Below are 22,916 nucleotides of genomic sequence, written 5' to 3'. Positions count from 1 at the left end.
AAGGTCAGTTGTGCAGTGGGACAACAGTCTAACTCAAAGATGTGTTAGTTAACTGATCAATCAACCCAAAATTGCTAGTGCATGCAAGGAGTTTGAGTTGCTCAATGGAAGTGGAGATTGCAAGGCAATGTAACATCAATTGTAGACTAGTTTTGAGTGTACGGGTTTTGCACAATCAATTTAGAGGAAATTCCTATAGTTTAGGGGCTAATTTCCTCAGGATTTGGGCAAGGAAATAAGAGCCTTGGTGAGAAAATAATTGGCTAAGTGTTGGCCAGAGTTTCCCATTGAGTAGAGGGGACAATTATTCTTTTGCAAGTTGAGCTTAGAGTTGATGCTCGCAATTGTAATAGTTTCTCTATTCAACTGATTAATGCAAAGAGGCTTGAGGGGTTTTCCCCAGTTCAGTTCCCTAAAAAATCACTGTGTATTTGTGTTTTGGTTTAATGCATGTCTATGCATGTTGTTCTAAATTGTGGTTTCCATTTCCCAAATCAGTAGAGTAGAATTGTGTCTCTTGTTTTTTAGTTTGAAATCTTGAGAAATTACAATTTCTATCAAATTTATATACCATATATAGAGTCCTTCCATCATAAAGGAATCAATCCCAAGACTCCACTTGTCTTAATTAGTTTTCGACTTTATTTTTCTTTCCCTATGTCTTTATTTTTTGTGCAGTTTGTTAATTTAATTGATTTGGGGCATGACATTTTATTCTGATGATGTGTTAGGTACATAGGTTCCACCAACACCTACAAGTTACCTCATCATCATTCAAACTCTACCAAATCCCACAAATCTCATTCCTATAGATGGACCTGCACCATCTAGCCCACATATGACTAAGGAGTTGTCCATATAGGTTCAAGCCCGCACTGCCCAACATGCACATGCTAGAAAAATTCCATAGTGAATGGGCCTGCTGATAAGATATTTTTAGGTTGATTTTTTGACAACACATCATCTCCTGCATTTATATGCCTAACTAGTTGTTCATCTTCCACCAACTTGTGCAAAATAGTGGCATTTCTAGGTGTCTTGGAGCTACTCGTGAGGAGTGAACTTCTACATGTTGGACATGAGTTTGTCTCTCCAAGGCCTCGGTCCAACTAGGATCTCAGACATCAAATATGAAAAAGGTGCCCACAAGGTAGTCATTTGGCCCTGGCCCCAGGTTCCTTGCAATTAACACATTCATCATCATATGCACATAACTATTCTTGAGTAGCATCAGATAATGCTCCCTGCAGAGTATTTATTATTGTTCCCAACCTCATAAACCCCTTGACCCACTTTAAAATTGCACTCAAAAGTGCATGGAGATTCAAGAAATCCATAGCAACTACAAGTTGGAATGCAAGACGTCGAAGCCACCAAATGTGCAAACAATGTTGAAACACCATCAACAAGGTTACAACTTCCATGAAAAACCCACTATTCCTAATAATAGTTCCTTTCCATTACCATGAGGCACTTGCTATAGATCTATTAGAGGGTAGTGATTCTTGACAATGCATTATGTCATCTGTAGTATGTCAATGTCATGTGTTAATGAGTTGCATGTCGTGCACCATAATTGCTAATACTAATGTTGAAAACACTTGTAAATGTTCCCATGGTGTTGCAAAAGGATATGCATCAACTTCTCAAGGAAATGTTTTTCCATCCCCTAAAACAGTTTTAGGGATCTAAGAATTGAAAACCAACTCAAACATAAAGTTATTTTCACAATATTTGGTTGTACTACCCATGTGAGAAAACCCCCTTGAGAAGTTTATAACTTTTAAGGCATTCAATAACCTTCCATGACACTTATAACAAAGAAATCATACTAAAATTAGGTTTTTATGCTCACCACATGGATTTGATTTCCTTCTTGGAAAGGGCATAGATCTCAAAAACCTCGACACCCCATCACAATATAGAGAGCTCAAATAGGTTATCTTATTTTATAAAGGTGACCCATAATCAAGCACATTGTACATTATTCTATCTAGCCAATTACTTGGTGCTTATTGGGGAAATATGGATACAAATTGCAAATAACGACCACTGTAATGAGAAATATCATATCTGAAGCACTTATACAAATTCCCAAAAGTGCTTGAGATGATTATGATGAGATGTGCTTACAAAGCAAATAAAGTATCCATGATGATTTCTCAATAGTGTGCAAAGAATTCTGGAAGAAAATCCTCAATAATATTCATATAGTCACAAATGTACAATATCCCTAGAAATTTCAACATTGGAAGGCTAATGTAGAACAAAATTACTTGTTGAGAGTGCAGCCTTTGTACTTGTATCAAGATCTTTTCCAAATTTAAAGGAGATTGTGCATTGTCACAAAAACAAAATTAGTTTTCCTCAAGTCCTAAATGATTATTTGCTTAGGAATATGTGGCAATACTTCCCTCTCCATATTGGTCATTGCAATTATGCTAGGATCTACCTTATTTATAGCATATTTTATCCCGATTTTTTTGGAGCATATCGTAGCCCCACATTCCTAAAGTGTAAACCACCTATGCTTGTTCTCAGGCTTGTGAATAATGACCTTGCCACCAATCTTCCCTTGGAGGAAACCATAAACCAAATTTTCCAGGCATTTTATTTTGACGATTTGTTATATAGATAGGTTCCACCAACACCTGGAATTTTCCTCAACATCATTTAAACTCTGCTAAATCCCACAGATGTCATTCTTATAAATGGAACTACACCATCTAGCCTGCATTTTGCAGAGAGTTGTCCATCTAGGGTTGAGCCCCACACCCCCAACATGACCATGCTAGTAAACTTCCATCATTGAGTAGTGAATGGGCCTAATGATAAGATAATTTTACATTGATTTTGGGACAATGCATCATTTCCTGCATTTATATGCCTGGATATTTGTTCCCCTTCCACCAATTGGTGTCCAATAGTGGCATTTACAGTTGTCCTATACTACTTGTGAAGAGTGGCCTTCTACAAGTTGGACATGAGTATGTCTTTCCATGGCCTTCGTCCAACTAAATTTTCAGACATGAAAGATGGAAAGGGTGTCCAAAAGGTAGCCTTTTGGCCTTGGGCATATGTTCCTTGCAAATAGAATATTTATCATCACATGCACACAATTATTCTTGAGTAGCATCATCTAATGCTCCCTGTAGAGTATTCATTGATGTTCTCAACCTCATAAAGCCCTTGGTCCACTTTAAAATTACACTCAAAAGTGCACAAAGATTCAAGAAATGCATAACATCTACAAGTTGGAATGCAATACCCCAAAGCCACCAAATGTGCAAACAATGTCCAAACACCATCAAGAAGGTTACAACTTCAATGAAAATCCAAAGTTGCTAATAGTAGTTCCTTTCCATTCCCATGATGCACCTATTATCGATCTATTATAGGGTAGTGATCCTTGACAAAGCATTGTGTCATGTGTAGTATGTTGATTCCATGTGTCAATGTGTTGTAATCCATGCACCATGATTTCCAATATTGACATTGAGAACACACATAAATGTGCCCATGGCTTTGCAGAAGGATATGCATTCAACTACTCAAGGAAATCATTTTCCAACACCTAAAACATCTTAAAGGATCACAAAACTGAAAACCAAGTCAACCATAAAGCCATTTGCACAACTACTTGTTGTATTACCCATGTGTGAAAAACCCCCTTGCGAAGTATACAATTTAGAAGGCATTCAATGACCTTCCATGTTTCTATCAAGGGTACTTCTAATAGAGACATCATATTGTAATTGAGTTTTGATGTTTACCACACGGGCCTGATTGCCTTCTTGCAGAGATACAAGGTTTGCACATGCACTCATAGGACTTGAAAGATTATACTAGTTCTAATTCACACCTTCTGGTTTCACTTTCCTAAAAACGTCTAATGCTTCTTTACCCTCTCCATTCGTGTAAGCCCTGCAATCATAGAATTCCACGACACTTATAGAAATTCCTAGTAGATTCAAACTATTTATATAATTTTCTAAAACAAAAGACTTGAATTTACTCTACTAATCAACGGAAACAATTAAACGATTGAGAAATCATAACATAAACATGAGACAAGATTCAATCGCATATGCTCATATATTTATCTAAGGGGAAAGCAACTGCTCAAAGCCCGAGCAACCTCAGCACTAGTATAATCTATCTCACTAATTCTTAGACAATCTCTGGTCAATACTTAACCACATCCAAGCCCGCCCAAGTCTCTATTTCCTTACATTGTTCGTCAAGGAATTAGCCCCCTATTAATTAAAAAAACTCCCAATTAGAATTGCGCAATCCTTGTAGGCACCTTCCTGACTGCATGCACCACCTGTATAACTTGGATAATTATAAAACTGATAGTACATTTCCCTTAAACTCCAATCTCTACTGGGTAACTCAAATTTTGTGCATACATGTGTTAATTTAGGTTGATTGATCAGTTAACTGGTTGAACACTGAAGCTACACCCCACTGCTAGACCTCCTATTAGTTCCTCCAACAATTGGAACTAGTTTAACTGACCTTAACTCAGTGTAACTGAATTAAATTGTTAAAACTGAAATTGATCTCAACCTAGGGTCCTAAAATTTAGGAATCACTCACTGTACACAACTAAATTTCATGGCCCCAACTCAAATTAATTAAGCTAACTTACTGATAACAACTCAGTTAACTCATTCAAGCTGTCTTGTAATGTGGAATTTCGATTTTCTGCTAAGTTAATTACAAGAAACATTAAATTAGGAATTTCTTGCTGCATTTTCAACACACTTTCTCAACAAGAAAGAGATTAACATCTATCTCGATCCAACACCTTTGGAATGTTTTTCATTCAACACTTCTCACTATTTTTGTTGCTACTGCAAAATCTACAACTGAAAAGCATCCAACAAAATAAATTGAATTCACTGTGTCTACGACTGTCTATTGGGAAAATTGTGCTACTACTGAGCCTCTTGCTTTGCTGTCAACACTTCTTTGCACTCCTCAATATCTAAATGACACTAATACTCCTGCTACTAAATATTGTGGGCCCCTCGTAGCAAGTTAATTATCCATGAGACGAACACACCTCATTGGACCCTACCCAATTTCTGAAACTCTTGGACTAAGGTTTCATATCGTCCCACCTCACACTTGGGGCTATGGTTGCATGAGCTCTCTCTGCCTACTTGGCTCAAACTTTACCCCTACTGGAGGTCTCTACTTGAGTGGATGTCCCCACTCAGTATTCTCTCTGCTTCTTCGTTTGTGGCTTCTCCACAACTTCCCGAGGTTTCATCTGAGGCTACATGTTGATAGGTCTAACATGCTCCCTCTCAACCATCAAATCTCTAGTCTCTTCCTTGCTCCTCAAGGCTTTGCATGCATATTCTACCTCAAGTGCATACATGTTCTTGACTTGAACCTCGATCTGCTTCACTTGTCCCATGGTGATATGTCTTAGGAAAGCCTCCCCTTTGATGAATATCACATCATAACCACGATCTTCCAACACAAATATGGAAATTATATTATTCTTCTGACCCGGTACAAACATCACATCTTGAGCCTAAGAGGGGAGACAAACTCCCTTTGAAAGGTGACAGTACTAATCTCGGTCGCACTGTGCCTTCAGCTGTCTCCAAACTCAATGTTCATCTTGAGATCTTTCTCCTCCAAGTCACTGAAAATTTCTTTTTTCCCCATCATGTGGAACAAGGAAACACTATCCAGATACCACATGCTTCCCATCACTGTGATCTCCATGCATGTGATGAGAGTGAAATCAAGCTTGAACTATGAATCCAAAGCTTCACTGGTGCGGCTACTATATACTCCTTCTTACTTTCCTTCTTTTACGAACATTTTGTGGCATAGTGACTGAATTCATGACAATGAAAGCACTTAATTTTAGACAAGTCTTTTTGCTTTCACCTCTTGGTTATGAAACCAACTCACAAAAAGATAGAAAAGATAGATCAACACCTTAGAATTCAACCTCTTCGAGGGGGCAATCTCCTTTAAATTACACAAATGAACAATTCTTGGATGATACAAATGACTAAACCTCCCTTATATATATAGGAGTCTAAGGGGTCACAATATAATAAAGCCGACATAACAGTAATAACATAAGGGCACAACAATAACAATAGTGGGTTTCTATGAGGCACACTAATAATGATATGGGGACAATAGGGGCACAATAATAACAATAAGGGCTACAATAACAATAGTAATGGGTGAATCACTAGTATTATAGGTACCTAACATGCCCTTCTCCTTCCGAAAAGTGTTGTCCTCAACGCTTGAGTAGTTCTTGATGCTTCTGTATAAAATTATCATCCTCTCATGTGGAATCTTCAGCGGATAAGTTCTTCTACTTGATGAGATACTCTGAAATTGATCGATTTCGTAGCTGTCGAGTTCTTGTTTTTCTTACTGCTTCTGGTTCTAATATGATTTTTCCTTCCACGTCAAGTTCTGGCAATATTGTTTGAACTAGGATCTTGTCACCTATAACCTTCTTTAAACATGAAACATGGAAAATTGGGTACACTCGGGAAGCTACAGGAAGCTCCAATTTGTATGCGACAGTACCAATCTTTTGTAACACTTTGTACGGACCATAATACTTTGGTGATAATTTATTATCCTTCTTAGCTTGCTTGAGGGACATTTGTTTATATGGTTGTAGTCGTAGGAATACCCTGTCACCTACATCAAAACTTCTTTCACTACGATGTTGATCTGCCTGTTGTTTCATTCTATTCTGCGCCAACGTGAGGTTATCCTTTAAGAGTTGGAGAACTTCTTGTTGATGCTCGATGTGATGTTCCACTGCTTGAACCTTAGAATTTTCTCTTAGATATGATGTGATTGATGGTGGATGATATCCATAAAGTGCCATAAATGGTGTCATTTTTTCTGCAGTATGGAAGGAAGTGTTATACCACCATTCAGCCAGAGGCAACCATTTAACCCATTGTGTCTATTTATCGGATACAAAGCAACGAAGATATCCTTCCAAACATTTGTTTACTATCTCAGTTTGCCCATCAGATTGAGGATGATAAGATGAGCTATGAGCTAACTGAGTATCGAGACAAGAAAATAATTCTGTCAAAAAATTTCCAGTGAAAATGGGATCTCTGTCGCTTACAATAATCTTTGGGTTTCCATGTAGCTTTTGAATTGTCTCCATAATGCAGTAGAAACTGTACTGACTTTAAATGGATGCAATAATGCACAAAAGTGTGCATACTTGGTAAATCTGTCAACTACTACCATGATGACAATCTTTCCTTTGGACTTGGGTAAACCTATGATAAAATCCATTGAAACCTCCTCCCAATGTTGGCTTGGAATGGATAAAGGTTGTAATATACCTGGGGTCTTAATTGTTTCAACTTTATTTTATTGGAAAACCAAACATTCCGCCACAAACTTTTGAATATCCAATTTAAGGCCATCCCCAAAAAATTCCTTCTTAACCCTGTGGTAAGTTTTTAATAATCCCGAGTGCCCTCCTAAGGGAGAAGTGTGCAATTCCATAAGAATGTTTTATTTGAGTTGGGATTTCTTACATAGGTATAAGAAATCTTTGTACCATAACAAATCATTTTTCTAGCTAAATGTAACAGATGTATTGGGATCTTGTTGTAAGTTTTGAATGGGTTCCCACACTTCTTCATCATTATTCCATTCATCCCTTGCTTTGTTTATCCAATCTAGTTGGATAATAGAAATGGCACACAATAATGCTTCCACATCCTCATCCTTTCTTGAGAGTGCGTTTGCCACAACATTTTGCTTCCCTTTTTTGTAGATGGTTTCAAAGTCACAACCCAACATCTTTGTGACCCATTTTTGTTGCTCTTCAGAGGATAATCTTTGTTCTAAAAAGTATTTAAGGCTATCATGATCCATTTTTACCTTGAAGTGTCTTCCCATTAGGTAGGGCCGCCATTTCTTAAGTGCATGTAGTATTGCTAACATTTCCTTCTCATAAATCGCTTTGTGTAAATACTTTCCTTTGATTGGATGACTTTCGAAAGAAATGGGTCTTTCATCTTGCATTAAAACAACACCAATTCCATTTCCTGAAGCATCATATTCCATAACAAAGGTTTTTGTGAAGTCTGGTGTAGGTAAGACCGGTGGATTGGATGACTTTCGAAAGAAATGGGTCTTTCATCTTGCATTAAAACAACACCAATTCCATTTCCTGAAGCATCATATTCCATAACAAAGGTTTTTGTGAAGTCTGGCGTAGCTAAGACCGGTGCTTGGCACATTGCCTCTTTAAGATGTTCGAAGGCCTTTGTTGCTTATGGAGTCCATGAAAATTCATCTTTCTTCAATAATGTTGTTAGAGGTGCTGCTATTCTCCCATAATTCTTAACAAACTTGCGATAATACCCTGTTAACCTGAGAAATCCTTGTAGATGCTTTATGAATGTGGGGGTTTTCCATTCCTTAATGGCTTTAATTTTTCTATGGTCTACCTTAAGACCTTCATGAGATACAATATGACCCAGATATTATACCTCTTGTACTCCAAAGAAACATTTGGAGCTTTTTGCATATAATTGTTTCTCCTCCAATAATTTGAGCACCCTGTCAACATGTTGAACATGATCCCTCCATGACTTGTTTTAGATTAGTATATCATCAAAAAATACTAACACAAATTTTCTAAGGAAGGGTTTGAAAATGGAATTCATCAAACCTTGAAATGTAGAAGGTGCATTGGTAAGGCCAAAAGGCATGACCAAAAATTCATAATGACCCTCATGAGTTCTAAATGTTGTTTTCAGAATGTCTTCAATGTTCATTCTAATTTGATGATATCCTGAACAAAGATCCAACTTGGTGAAGTAAATTGATCCATGTAATTGATCCAATAATTCATCAATGACAGGAATGAGAAATTTATCTTTAATAGTGAGCTTGTTGAGCTCCCTATAATCCAGACACATGTGCGATGATCCTTCCTTCTTGTGCACCAATACTACTGGAGCAAAGAAAGAACTTTGACTAGGTTTAATTATACCAGCCTCTAGCATTTTTGCAACCATACATTCAATTTCACTCTTTTGGGCATAGGGATATCTGTACGTCCTGATGTTTGGAGGAACACTTCTTGGAATTAAATGAATAGCATGATCATGATCATGAATAGGTGGGAGGCCTTTGGGAGTCTCAAATAACTTGGAATGATTGTCCAAGACTTTTTGGAGATCTGGAAAAACAGATGATTTTGACGTGGGAACCTCTAATGAACATAATTGTGCAATTATGCCTTGTTGTTCCTTCTTTAGAAGCTTTGTCATACCATTAGAGTTGATTATCTTTCCCAGTTTCCCTACAATACCCCTTAATTTAACTTCCTTTCCTTCTGCACAAAATTTCATGAAAAGTTCTTGAAAATTAAAAGCTATTGTACCCAGGATTGTAGCCATTGGACTCCTAATACAACATCAACACCACCCATTGGAATGGAACGTATTGGGCTATTCAATACATATTCTCCCATGGATAACTTGATCTTATGGCACTTTCCAGAGAAATTTATGGTTCCTCCACTTGCAACCATCACTTGACACTCTGGTGTTGGATATATGAAGCAATTCAATTCCTTGGTTATCTTACAATGAATAAAATTATGGGTACTTCCCAAATCAATCAACACTATTACATTTTTCTTCTTGATATGTCCTTCTATCTTGATAGTTTGAGGAGTGGTAATTCTATCCAATGCATTACAAGACATGGTCGGATTCATTTCTTCTTTATCTATGATTTGTTCCTGGAGTATATCCTCTTCTTTTGACATTTCTTGTTCGTTTTCTTCCTCCTCTTCACAATCTATGTATAATAATTTCTTCTCAGCACACTTATGACCTTTAGTGTATTTGCTATCACAACTATAACAAAGCCCTTTTGCTCTTTTTTCTTCCAATTGTTGTGGTGTCAACCTTGTAGGTTGTGGAAGGCTAGGGGCAGCAACATTTCCATCTTTATAGTTGTGAGTGGTAGGCTTCCTGGTTGCCATAATTTTTCTTTCCATTTTTCTTGCTACCCTGAATGCCTTCTCCAATGGATCAGGTTCCCAAAGGCGAACCTCATGTTGGATATTATCCTTTAAAGTCCCTATGAACACATAAATCCTATGCTCCTCTGGAATATCTTTACCCTTATGTTCAATTTTTGGAAGTCCTCAATGTGCTCCATCATTGAACTCTTTTGTTTGAGATTTATCAATTGGATAAAAAAGGTGTTGCTTTTTGTATCCTCATAATGTGCTACATTTATTCCGTAAAAATTTCCCAAGTGAAAATTTGTTTACAAGAGCAAAGCCATCGATACCATACAAACTAATTTGGTTCCAAATATAAAGTTGCAATACATACCTTTTGTGTGTTTTTCACATTATGGAGATCGAAAAATTGCTCCATCTATAGTATCCATGTTCCAGGATCCTTGCCATCAAACTTCCTCATATCAATTTTTGGAACATGGTGGGTCTTCAGTCTTACATTAGAGTCTATGAAATCATGATTAACATTTCTTTTGTTCTCATCATGAGTTTCCTTTACTACCCTTTCACCATTAGTAACCATTTCTTGTAGCAACTTATTCAAATTTATCTTCAATTCTTCCATCTTAGCATCCATTTCATTCATCTTAGCTTCCATGCCATCCATCTTAGCTTCCACGCCATCCATCTTAACTTGCACGCCATTTATATTAGCTTCCATGCCATTCATCTTGGCTTCAGTTACCTTTTGTGAGAGTGAAATTTGTTGTACTTGGTCTTGTAATTTTGATATATCATGTTGCATTTCTTCCTCTTCTTCACAAGTCATGCTAGAGCTTTCAGGTTGCTTACTAGGTGTTTCCATTTTCTTTCTTCGGGGCATCAATTAGTGCTAATAATTCTTCACTATTCCCTTTGAATTCCTTCAAACCAAATTTTCAAACCAATCTTATGCAAAATTTAAAAAAAAACTACACACCTTTTTTTTTTTTCACTTTGTAAGAGCTCGATATTGAATCTGTTGTATCTCTATAACTGTGGATCTTGAATATATGAAATTGAATCCTCCAGTATCCCTTTGAGTCCTCTTTCTAACCCCATAATTATGATCAAGATTGGATTCTCCAAGGAAGAGTTATGCCAAATCTCCCACGGTGACTTGATTATAGACTAGTTCAGTAGAGAGAACTTGTACGAAGTGCCACGTGTCACTATTTCAACCTTAGTAACTGAAATTGATATAAATAAAACTATAGGCCATCCTCTTTTTGAAACTTCTTACGAAATTTCAATCTAATGCTCAGAACAAAAGTTATGACGATTTTCCCTAGGTCACTTGTTTGGAATGTAATTCAGGAGTTTGCAAAAACCCTAACTTCCTCATATCATATCTACGAAAATATAGCGAGACAAGATCTGAAATTTGGACCCAAAGTTTAGAATGATTTCGGCTCAAATGGGTTTTTTTAGCATCTGGAATGTCGCAGAAAAAAAGTTATAGCGAAAATTCCACGATGACCTGTTTGGAGCAGTGAAACCTTAGAATCCAAAGCTTTGATACCAAATGTTATGAAACCAACTCACAAAAAGATAGAAAATATAGATCAACGCCTTAGAATTCAGCTTCTTCGAGGGGGAAACCTCCTTTACATTACACAAATGAACAATTCTTGGATGATACAAATGACTAAACCTCCCTTCTATATATAGGAGTCTAAGGGGTCACAATATAATAAAGCCGACATAATAGTAATAACATAAGGGCACAACAATAACAATAGTGGGTTTCTATGGGGCACACTAATAACAATATGGGGACAATAGGGGCACAATAATAATAATAAGGGCTACAATGACAATAGTAATGGGGGAATCACTAGTATTATAGGGACCTAACATCTTGGTTGGAAATAGCCTCACTGTTGAGGCATTCGTTTTGAGATTTTGCGGAGAAATAAGCTGATGACAAGTGGTGGAGATGACCATTGGAGTTGCAGAGTTGACAACTGAGGGAAAAATAGAAACTGAAATATGATTGTCAGTCGCAGAAAGGTGGTGGGAAGAAGAAGGGACAACTGAACAAGAAAAGAGCAGAGGCAGTCAAGAATGAAGGCAACCAAGCAAAAAGAAATTAGAACTTGAAGTCTGGGCGGATGGCAGGGGATAAAAAGTAGAAGAAAGAGCGAAGGAGGGTTGTTGCTAGTCAGTAGAGCGAGTTTGTGCTAGTTAGAGTCTTCCTGTGTTGCAAAGTAATGTGAATGACTCCATGGTCCTGTTTGTATCAGTTTATGTTGGTTGTGTTATTCCTATTGTTAATGATCAGGCCTTGAGCCTTATGTACTACTTTATGTTATATTAATGGAGAAGACTATTCAGAACCACCTTGTGTCTTTAAGCATTGTGTTAACTCTTTAAATTTTTTAATGAATGCATCTGGTTAAATAGTTTCCTGATATAGCATGAGTAGATCGTTGTGATCTGGTTATTTTGTATGCTAGGCTACTATATTTTGGTCTCTTATGTTTGATATGACTCCCCTGGTACTTAATTCCACCCTCATCTAACTTCAGTCACGACACGCCTCGGGTGAGACTCCTTACCCTCTCCAGGTAAGGTGAAAATGTCGGTGTTTCTCTAGACTATAACGAAGCCTTGCTGGTCCCTTGTGTCCGAACCCAAGGTCTTAACCCTGCTATCATTTTCGTGCCAACAAATGGTTCTGTTGCAGGGACATGAAATTCAAAAGGATGGTTCAGAATATGGTATCCAGGATTTTAAGAAGGAAATACGACACTAGTAGGACAAGCAAGTGGATCGGTTTGTCTCTCAGCAAGCTTTACTTCATCACCGAGTTGTTGCGAAACTGAAAGACGAAAGCCTATACTCGAAGGCTGCAAGTGACCAATACGAGATCTTCTCGTGTAAGTTCGTAGAAGAACTGTACAACTGGTTGTGGAGATTGTAGGTGAAGGGTAGTTTGGGAGGATAGACATTGTCTCATCTTGACTGGACTCTGGTGAATCTCATGACACTCTACTCTCTTGACAAAGATTTGATGAGAGTAGTCGATTTCTGGGTGCATACTATGCTAGAAGGGTATGTCATTGAGTTCACGACAGAAAGCCACCAATCCTTCTCAAAAGTTGATGTTGTGTTGTGAGCGGGGTTGAGGGAGGAGCTGCTGAAAGAAGCAACCATCTAGATTAAAGTCTTGATGGTGGAAGAAGGCTTGCTTATATTCTAAGGTCCAAGAATGGTAGCGTAAACCCCAGTACTGGGGGGAGGATCTAAGGGGAGGAATGTTACCTAGCGGGGGATCATGAGGTTATTAGAAGGATGGATGCCAAATATTCTGTTAGGTCCCTATAATACTAGTGATTACCCCATTACTATTGTGGTTGTATCCCTTATTAATATTTTTGTGCCCCTATTGTCCCCATATTGTTATTACTGTGCCCCATAGAATCCCTCTATTGTTATTTTTATGGTTTTATATTATTATTGTTAGGTCGGTTGGGTTATATTGTGACTCCTTAGACTCCTATATATAGAAAGGAGGTATTGTCATTTGAATCATCAAGGAATCATTCAATTGTGTAATCTAAAGGAGGTTGCCCCCTCGAGGAGGTTGAATTCTAAGGCGTTGATCTATCTTTTCTATCTTTTTGTGAGTTGGTTTCATAACATTTGGTATTAGAACTTTGGATTCTAGGGTTTTGCTGCTCCAAATAGGTAATCTTAAAACCCATTTGAGATGAAATCGCACTGAACCTCGAGTCTGAATTTCAGAGCTTTTCGCGCTATATTTTCAGAGATATGATTTGACGAAGTTGGTCTTTTTGCAAACTCCTGAATTACATTCCAAACAGGTGACCTGAGGAAAATCGTCATAACTTTTTCTCTGAGCATCGGATTGAAATTTCATAAGAAGGTACAGAAAGAGGACGAACTGTAGTTTCTTGTATATATTTTTCAGAGCCAAAGGTTGAAATAGGGACACGTGGCACGTCGTACAAGTTCACTCTACTGAACTAGTCTATAATCAGGTCACTGTGGGAGATTTGGCATAACTCTTCCTTGGAGAATCCAATTGGGATCAGATTGGTGGCATTGGAAAGAGGACACAGAGGGCTACTGCAGGTTGCAATTTCAGGACTGGATGATCCAAAATTACAGAGATACATCAGAGGCAATATAGAGCTCCTACAAAGTGAAAAAAGGTGTGTAGAATTTTTTAAATTTTTTCTTAAGCTTGGTTTGAAAAATTATTTTGAAGGAATTCAAATGGCATCATAGAGCATTATTATCGATAACTGATGCCACGAGGAAAGAAAATGAAAACACCTAGTAAGCAACTTGAAAGCTCTAGCATGACTCATGAAGAAGAGGAAGAAATGCTACATGATATATCAAAATTACAAGACCAAGTGCAACAAATTTCACTTTCACAAAAGCTAACAGAAGCTAAGATAAATGGCATGGAATCTAAGATAAAGGGCGTGGAAGCTAAGATTGACAATTTGAAGATAGATTTGACAAATTTTCTACAAGAAATACTTACTAATGGTGAAAGGGTAGTAAAGGAAACTCATGATGCGAACAAAATAAATGTTAATCATGATTTCATAGACTCTAATGTTGGATCGAAGACCCACCATATTCAAAAAATCGATATGAGGAAGTTTGATGGCAAGGATCCCGCAACATGGATATTACAGATGGAGCAATTTTTCGATCTCAATAATGTGCAAAACACACAAAAGGTACGTATTGCAACTTTATATTTGGAACCAAATCAGTATGTATGGTATCAATGGCTTTGATCTCATAAACAAATTATCACTTGGGGAAATTTTTACGGAAGAATTGACAACACATTATGAGGATATAAAAAGCAACACTTTTTTTAGCCAATTGATAAGTCTCAAACAAAAGGGTTCAATAATGGAGCACATTGAGGAGTTCCAAAAATTGAACATAAGGGTAAAAAATATTCCAGAGGAGCATAGGATTGATGTGTTCACAGGGACTTTAAATGATAATATCCAACATGATGTTCGCCTTTGGGAACCTGATTCATTAGAGAAGGCATTTAGGTTAGCAAGAAAAATGGAAAGCAAAATTATGGCAACCAGGAAGCATACCACTCACAACTATAAAGATGGAAGTGTTGTTGCCCCTAGTCTTCCACAAACTATAAGGTTGACACCACAAAAATTGGAAGAAAAAAGAGCAAAAGGGCTTTGTTACAGTTGTGATAACAAATACATTAAAGGTCATAAGTGTGCTGAGAAGAAATTATTCTACATAGATTGTGAAGAGGAAGAAGAAAAGGAGCAAGAAAGGTCAAAAGAAGAGGATATACTCCAGGAACAAAGCCTAGATAAAGAAGAAATGAATCCGACCATATCTTGTATTGCATTGGCTGGAAATACCACTCCTCAAACCATCAAGATAGAAGGACAAATCAAGAAGAAAAAGGTAATAGTGTTGATTGATTCAGGAAGTACCCACAATTTTATTCATTGTAAGGTAGTAAAAGAATTGAATTGCTTCCTATATCCAGCACCATAGTGTCAAGTGATGGTTGCAAATGGAGGAACAATAAATTGCTCTGGAAAGTGCCATAATATCAAGCTATCCATGGGACAATATTTATTGACTAGCCCAATGCTTTCCATTCCAATGGGAGGTGCTGATGTTGTACGAGGAGTCCAATGGCTACAATCCTTGGGTACAATAACTTTTAATTTTCAAGAAATTTTCATTAAATTTTTTGCAAAAGGAAAGGAAGTTGAATTAAGGGGTATTGCAGGGAAACTGGGAAAGATAATCAACTTTAATGGTATGACAAAGCTTTTAAAAAAGGAACACAGAGGTGTAATTGCACAATTATGTTCGCTAGATGTTTCCACATCGAAATCATCTATTTCTCCAGATCTCCAAAAAGTCTTGGACAATCATTCTAAGGTATTTGAGACTCCCAAAGGTCTCCCACCTATTCGTGATCATTATCATGCTATTCATCTGATTCCAGGAAGTGTTCCTCCAAACATCAGGCCGTATAGATATCCCTATGCCCAAAAGAGTGAAATTGAACGTATGGTTGCATAAATGCTAGAGGCTGGTATAATTCAACCTAGTCAAAGTTCTTTCTCTCCTCCAGTAGTATTGGTGCACAAGAAGGATGGATCATGGCGCATGTGTCCAGATTATAGGGAGCTCAACAAGCTCACTATTAAAGATAAGTTTCCCATTCATGTCATTGATGAATTACTGGATGAATTGCATGGATCAATTTACTTCACCAAGTTAGATCTTCATTCAGGATATCATCAAATCAGAATGAAGATTGAAGACATTCCGAAAACAACATTTAGAAATCATGAGGGTTAGTATGAATTTTTGGTCATGCCTTTTGGCCTTACCAATGCACCTTCTACATTTCAAGGTTTGATGAATTCCATTTTCAAACCCTTCCTTAGAAAATTTGTGTTAGTATATTTTGATGATATACTAATCTACAACAAGTCTTGGAAGGATCATGTTGAACATGTTGATAGGGTGCTACAACTATTGGAGGAGAAACAATTATATGAAAAAAGATCCAAATGTTTCTTTGGAGTACAAGAGGTGGAATATCTGGGTCATATTGTATCTCATGAAGGAGTTAAGGTAGACCCTAGCAAAATTAGAGCCATTAAGGAATGGAAAATCCCCACATCCATAAAGCATCTGCGAGGATTTCTCGAGTTGACAGGGTATTATCGCAAGTTTGTTAAGAATTATGGGAGAATAGCAGCAGCTCTAACAACATTATTGAAGAAAGATGCATTTTCATGGACTCCAGAAGCAACAAAGGCCTTTGAACATCTTAAAGAGGCAATGTGCCAAGAACTAGTCTTAGCTACACCGAACTTCACAAAAACCTTTATTGTGGAATGTGATGCTTCAAGAAATGGAATTGGTGCTATTTTAATGCAAGATGAAAGACCCATTGCTTTTGAAAGTCGTCCAATCAAGGGAAAGTTTTTACAAAAATCTATTTATGAGAAGGAAATGTTGGCAATACTACATGCACTTAAGAAATGGTGACCCTACCTAATGGGAAGACACTTCAAGGTGAAAACAGATCATGATAGCCTTAAATACTTTTTAGAACAAAGATTATCCTCTTAAGAGCAACAAAAGTGGGTCACAAAGATGTTGGGTTGTGACTTTGAAATCATCTACAAAAAAGGGAAGCAAAATGTGGTGGTAGATGCACCCTTAAGAAAGGATGAGGATGTGGAAGCATTGTTGTGTGCCATTTCTATTATCCAACCAGATTGGATAAACAAAGCAAGGGAGGAATGGAAGAATGCTGAAGAAGTGTGGGCACTTATTTGAAAGTTACAACAAGATTCCAGTACATCTAATACATTTAGCTGGAAAAATGATTCATTATGGTATAAAGATCGCTTATACCTCTTTAAGAATTCCCAACTCAAACAAAAGATTCTTATGGAATTGCACACTTCTCCCTTAGGAGGGCACTCAAGATTTTAAAAAACTTACCACAGGGTTAAGAAGGAATTTTTTTGGGATGGCCTTAAATGGATATTCAAAAGTTTGTGGCGGAATGTTTGGTTTGCCAACAAAATAAAGTTGAAACAATTAAGACCTCGGGTCTATTACAACCTTTATCCTTTCCAAGCCAATGTTGGGAGGAGGTTTCAATGGATTTTATCATAGGTTTACCCAAGTCTGAGGGAAAGAGTGTCATCATGATGGTAGTTGACAGACTTACCAAGTATGCACACTTTTGGGCATTATCACATCCATTTAAAGCCAGTACAGTTTCTACTGCATTTATGGAAACAATTCAAAAGCTACATGGAAACCCAAAGATTATTGTAAGTGACAGAGATCCCATTTTCGCTAGAAATTTTTGGACATAATTATTTTCTTGTCTCGAGACTTAGTTAGCTCATAGCTCATCTTACCATCCTCAATTTGATGGGAAAACTGAGATAGTAAACAAATGTTTTGAAGGATATCTTCGTTGCTTTGTATCTGATAAACATACATAATGGGTCAAATGGTTGCCTCTGGCTGAATGGTGGTATAACACTTCCTTCCATACAACAACAAAAATGATCCCAGTTATGGCAGTTTATGGATATTAGACACCATCCATCACATCATATTTAAGAGAAAATTCTAAGGTTCAAGCAGTGGAACATCACATCGAGCATCAACAACAAGTCCTCCAACTCTTAAAGGATAACCTCGTGTTGGCGCAGAATAGAATGAAACAACAGGCAGATCAACATCGCAGTGAAAGAAGTTTTGATGTAGGTGATTGGGTATTCCTATGGCTACAACCATATAAACAAATGTCCCTCAAGCAAGCTAAGAAGGATAATAAATTATCACCAAAGTATTATGGTCCGTACAAGGTGTTGCAAAAGATTGGTACTATGGCATACAAATTGGAGCTTCCTGCAGCTTCTCGAGTGCACCCAGTTTTTCATGTTTCATGTTTAAAGAAGGTTATAGGCGAAAAGCTCCCAGTTCAAACAATATTGCCAGAACTTGACGAGGAAGGAAAAATTATATTGGAACCGGAAGCAGTCACAGAAACAAGAACTTGACAGCTACGAAATCGATCAATTTCGGAGTATCTCATCAAGTGGAAGAACTTATCCACTAAAGATTCCACATGGGAGGATGAGAATTTTATATAGAAGCATCCAGAACTACTAAAGCGTTGAGGACAACACTTTTTTGAAGGAGAGGGGCATGTTAGGTCCCTATAATACTAGTGATTACCCCATTACTATTGTAGTTGTATCCCTTATTAATATTGTTGTGCCCCTATTGTCCCCATATTGTTATTATTGTGCCCCATAGAATCCCTCTATTGTTATTTTTGTGGCTTTATATTATTATTATTAGGTCGGCTGGGTTATATTGTGACTCCTTAGACTCCTATATATAGAAAGGAGGTATTGTCATTTGAATCATCAAGGAATCATTCATTTGTGTAATGTAAAGGAGGTTGCCCCCTCGAAGAGGCTGAATTCTAAGGCGTTGATCTATCTTTTCTATCTTTTTGTGAGCTGGTTTCACAACATATTCACAATGGGCCAGGGAAGCGAGAGCGCAAAGGAGAGCGCGGATAACGGAGAAATGGCAGGAAAGGGCCGTGTAGGCAATTAAAAGGCAGTAGAAGGAACTACACCAAGTAGGAGTGGTGTTAAGGAGCCTGTAAGAGGAAGGTAGGATGGAGGAGGACTCGATGAAAGTTATAGAGACAGTTGGAATAATTGGAGGCTCAGAAGGCGATAGGAGGCCTCCCTTAATGATCACGGGGGAGGGGTTGAATGGAAATGGTTGTGTTGGCTCAAAGGAATACTTAGAGAATGAGATGTACTTTTATACGAAGACTATTCGTGGAAGATGATGTGTTTGAAAGAATCAAGGATCCAACCCCCTGAGGCTCAGGTAGTGCCTCTCGCAACCTTCCCCTTGTACTCTACAACAACCTTGACAAATTTCTTTCTAACTTACTTAAGAGGATAAGAGTGCATAGTGTGCATGCTAACTACAAGGTTGGTACTATTAGTGGTGGAAATAATAGTAATAGTAGTTTGGGGTTACATGGATCTCAACAACCGGGATCACAGGGTTTTCTGCTTTTAGCACGAACACAGTCTATTATGGCAGGGCCATTTACAAGATATCAGGAATTCTCCAGTAGAGGAAATGAAGACATAGATCAACACTGGTACTTATGTCAGGCTATTTGGAGGGCTCGCTAGATGCCTCACAATGTGATGTTGATATAATTGTAGACCACTCTTAGGGAAAGGGCCGTAAGGTGGTTTATAAAATGGTCGGAGTTACACTAGAACCCGACAGTGGATGAGATTAAAAAAGAGTTTGTACAGGAATTCAAACTTCCCCAAACAGAACAACAAGGGCTATCGAAGTTATGGGAAATAAAGCAGTGAGAGGGAGAAACTGCTTGGGAACTAATGCAAATGTTTAAAGAAGCAATTGATAATATCAGTTATACCATAGATCCAAATCACCAAAGGGATTGGTTCATCAAAGATTTTTTATCCCTCACCTAGACATCGTTGACACAGCATAAGATCGAGATGCTATAGGATGCCCCATAGCAAGCAACCTGAATAAAGGCTATGGCGGGGTATTCGCATAAATATCAGGGGGGAGCTACTTCACACGACCCCTCTATCTTGGGTCTTTAGCACCAAATTGCAAGTATAATAGAGAAGCTAAAATATCTACAACCAGCTCGCCCAACAAGATCGGATGTGTCTTGTACCAATTTCCTAGTGGAAGGTCACGTTGCCACGAAGTGTACAAGGTTGAGGGGTGTGGGTGCTGCATCAGCCCCTGGGGACCACCAGGGCCCCCATCTACAACAGGAGTCATGGTGGTAGGATCGCAAGGAGCATATCTTGGTCGCGACCAACTAAAGTACTGCAAAGTGTGTAAGGGGTACGGACACCCTCCTCGCCTGTGCTCGATATTGCAGAAGTATTCTAATGTCCTGAAAAACAACTACTGTGAGTTTTTCATGTCCACCACTCACCACACTAATCAGAGTAGAGCGTTGCATGCGCTAGCGAATCGGTTAGACCGTTGAACCTTCCGGGTCAATGAGATTTCTTGAGGTGGGCGAGGAGGAGGAGGAAGAGTAGGGGGACGGGGACTTGTTCACTCCTACAATTGTGATTAGGAGGGACATGTCACGCAGGACTGCCCTCTACCAAGGAGACCTTGGTTCTCTTAGTGCAGGGTCAATGCCCCTATGACGGAGGATTTTCTAGAGTTGATTGCAAGATGGGTGGGGCGGAGTAGACAATGAGGGGTGAATTTGATCAATGAAGAGCCAAAGATCATTGAGGCATCCCCACTATCCAATATTAACATAGTTACACAAGGTGACAAGAAGAATGGAGCTAACCATGGCACTCCTAACCAACCCACAATCATCCGAGTAGCCTCCCAAAAGCAGCCATATAACTCTAAGCAGCAGAAACAATACTACAAAGAGGCAACAAAATTGTTTGACAATCTGACTGAAGGCACATGACTATCAAAAGGGAAGACAGAGTCTTGTAAAGACAAGACTTCGGACCTTCCAAAATCCACCGTTGTTAGACATATTGAGGAATGGTTTAGGCTATTCTTGCAGATTCTCAACCATGATCAGATGCTGAGGAAACTACGAAGAAGCCCGAGAGAAACTATACCAGAGGAAGAAGATGAAGGGGGGGGGGACTTTGCCAAATTTCCTGAAAGGAACACTAGAAGAGTAAGGAGAAATAAAAAAAGAACGATTAGGGAATTTAGAACTGATACTAAGATTGTAGGATTTTAGTTCAAGGACACTATGTTAGATCTGGGTTCTGATGTCAACATCCTACCAAGAAAGATGTGGGAAGCAATGGGGAAACCTTAGCTAAAGTTGTCACCAATCCAGTTGCAGATGGAAAACCAGTATTTTATACTTCCAATTGGGAAACTTGATGACGTAGAGGTAGATGTAGTAGGGGTAAAGACACATGCATATTTCAAGGTAATTGATATTATGGGAGATAAAGATCCTTACCCGACATTGTTAGGTATCGACTAGGCCTATGAAAATTATGCCATCATAGATCTAAAAAAGGACCTAATGGTATTTGAAGTAGAGGGAGTAAGAGTCATTCAGCCACTAGACCCATATCAAGGTCCCATATTGACCGAACCCGTAGATGATGGAGAAGAACCAGGGATGTTAGACCAACTCTATAGATTAACAACCGGTAAAAGAGAAGATTACATAAACCCAACAGCTGAAGGATCGGTCAGCTAGAGGAGTATCCAAAGCTCTGAGGTTGGTTCAAAAGCCGCATGGGACGATTGGCAACAAGGTGGATATGAAGTTAACACCAGATGCTGCGCTACAGTATGTCGCATCAATTGGATTGGAATGGAGGTAAGAGACTTTCCCATCTTCAATGGTATAGACTAAGTAGATTTATTTCTCAACAAGGTTGATGTAATTCTAAGGGAGGAATATAGAATGCCATTATTAAACGTTTCACTCTAAGTGACCCAAGCACGATGTTGGGGGGTCCACCGCATCTACCTCAAGGATTAGGAAAGAATCAAAAGGGCAATGAAAGAAAGATTCAAATAGGCAAGGGAATACCCACAGGAGGTTGCAAAGTACAGGGGGGACTATGATCCCTGCCAACACTTGAAAAGTTGTAAGGATAGATGGAACTAAGAGGGGGTTCCAAAAGAAATATGGGTACATGGGTTCATACACACATTAGGTATAGTTCCTAAAGTCTGGTACGTACAAGAAGAAGTAAAGAGGTAGACGGGAGATTGGGACACTCTGACTGAAGAATTTATTAGTAGTTTCTCTTTCAGGGACATTGATAGAAGGCTGACCGAGGTATTTCACGCTATCAAATGCATACTTTTCACATGAGGCTAGCTTTGGTATGGATGCATAGACCAGAGAACCTTACAGTACTTCTATGAGTTAGGATATCCAGAGGTAATATCATGTGGGAAGGTGGGTAAAGAACCAAATGACAACAACCTAGAAGGGTGATGACACTTGAAAATCCATGAGACCAAAGGGGAGAGAGATATACAAGAGGGACCTGTAAGTCATGCTTTGCACTTAATCTTAGTGAAGCTGTGGAAGCACAACATTGGCACGGATGATAAACCTAAGCTAGCATCGATTGGAGACTACTGGGATGAATAAATGACAAAGGAAATTTTTGATCTCCTAAGAGAGTATGAGGATCTATTTCCCTCATTAGTTGCAAAGCTAAAAGGGATTAAGGGAGATATAGGAGAAATGAAAATT

The 22,916-nt window shown here is 38.3% G+C and overlaps 1 pseudogene; it reads right to left on the bottom strand.

The window, feature by feature from the left end:
* Window positions 1–711: 711 nt before the first annotated feature.
* Window positions 712–22,916, bottom strand: part of LOC149262799 (E3 ubiquitin protein ligase RIN2 pseudogene) — a 58,379-nt pseudogene continuing 36,174 nt past the window's right edge.

This window comes from Pinus tabuliformis, chromosome 6 (assembly GCF_031772625.1).
Source record: "Pinus tabuliformis cultivar Carrire ecotype Pingquan chromosome 6, CPIR1, whole genome shotgun sequence".
Classification (NCBI taxonomy): domain Eukaryota; kingdom Viridiplantae; phylum Streptophyta; class Pinopsida; order Pinales; family Pinaceae; genus Pinus; species Pinus tabuliformis.
This window is presented reverse-complemented; position numbering and strand designations above follow the sequence as displayed.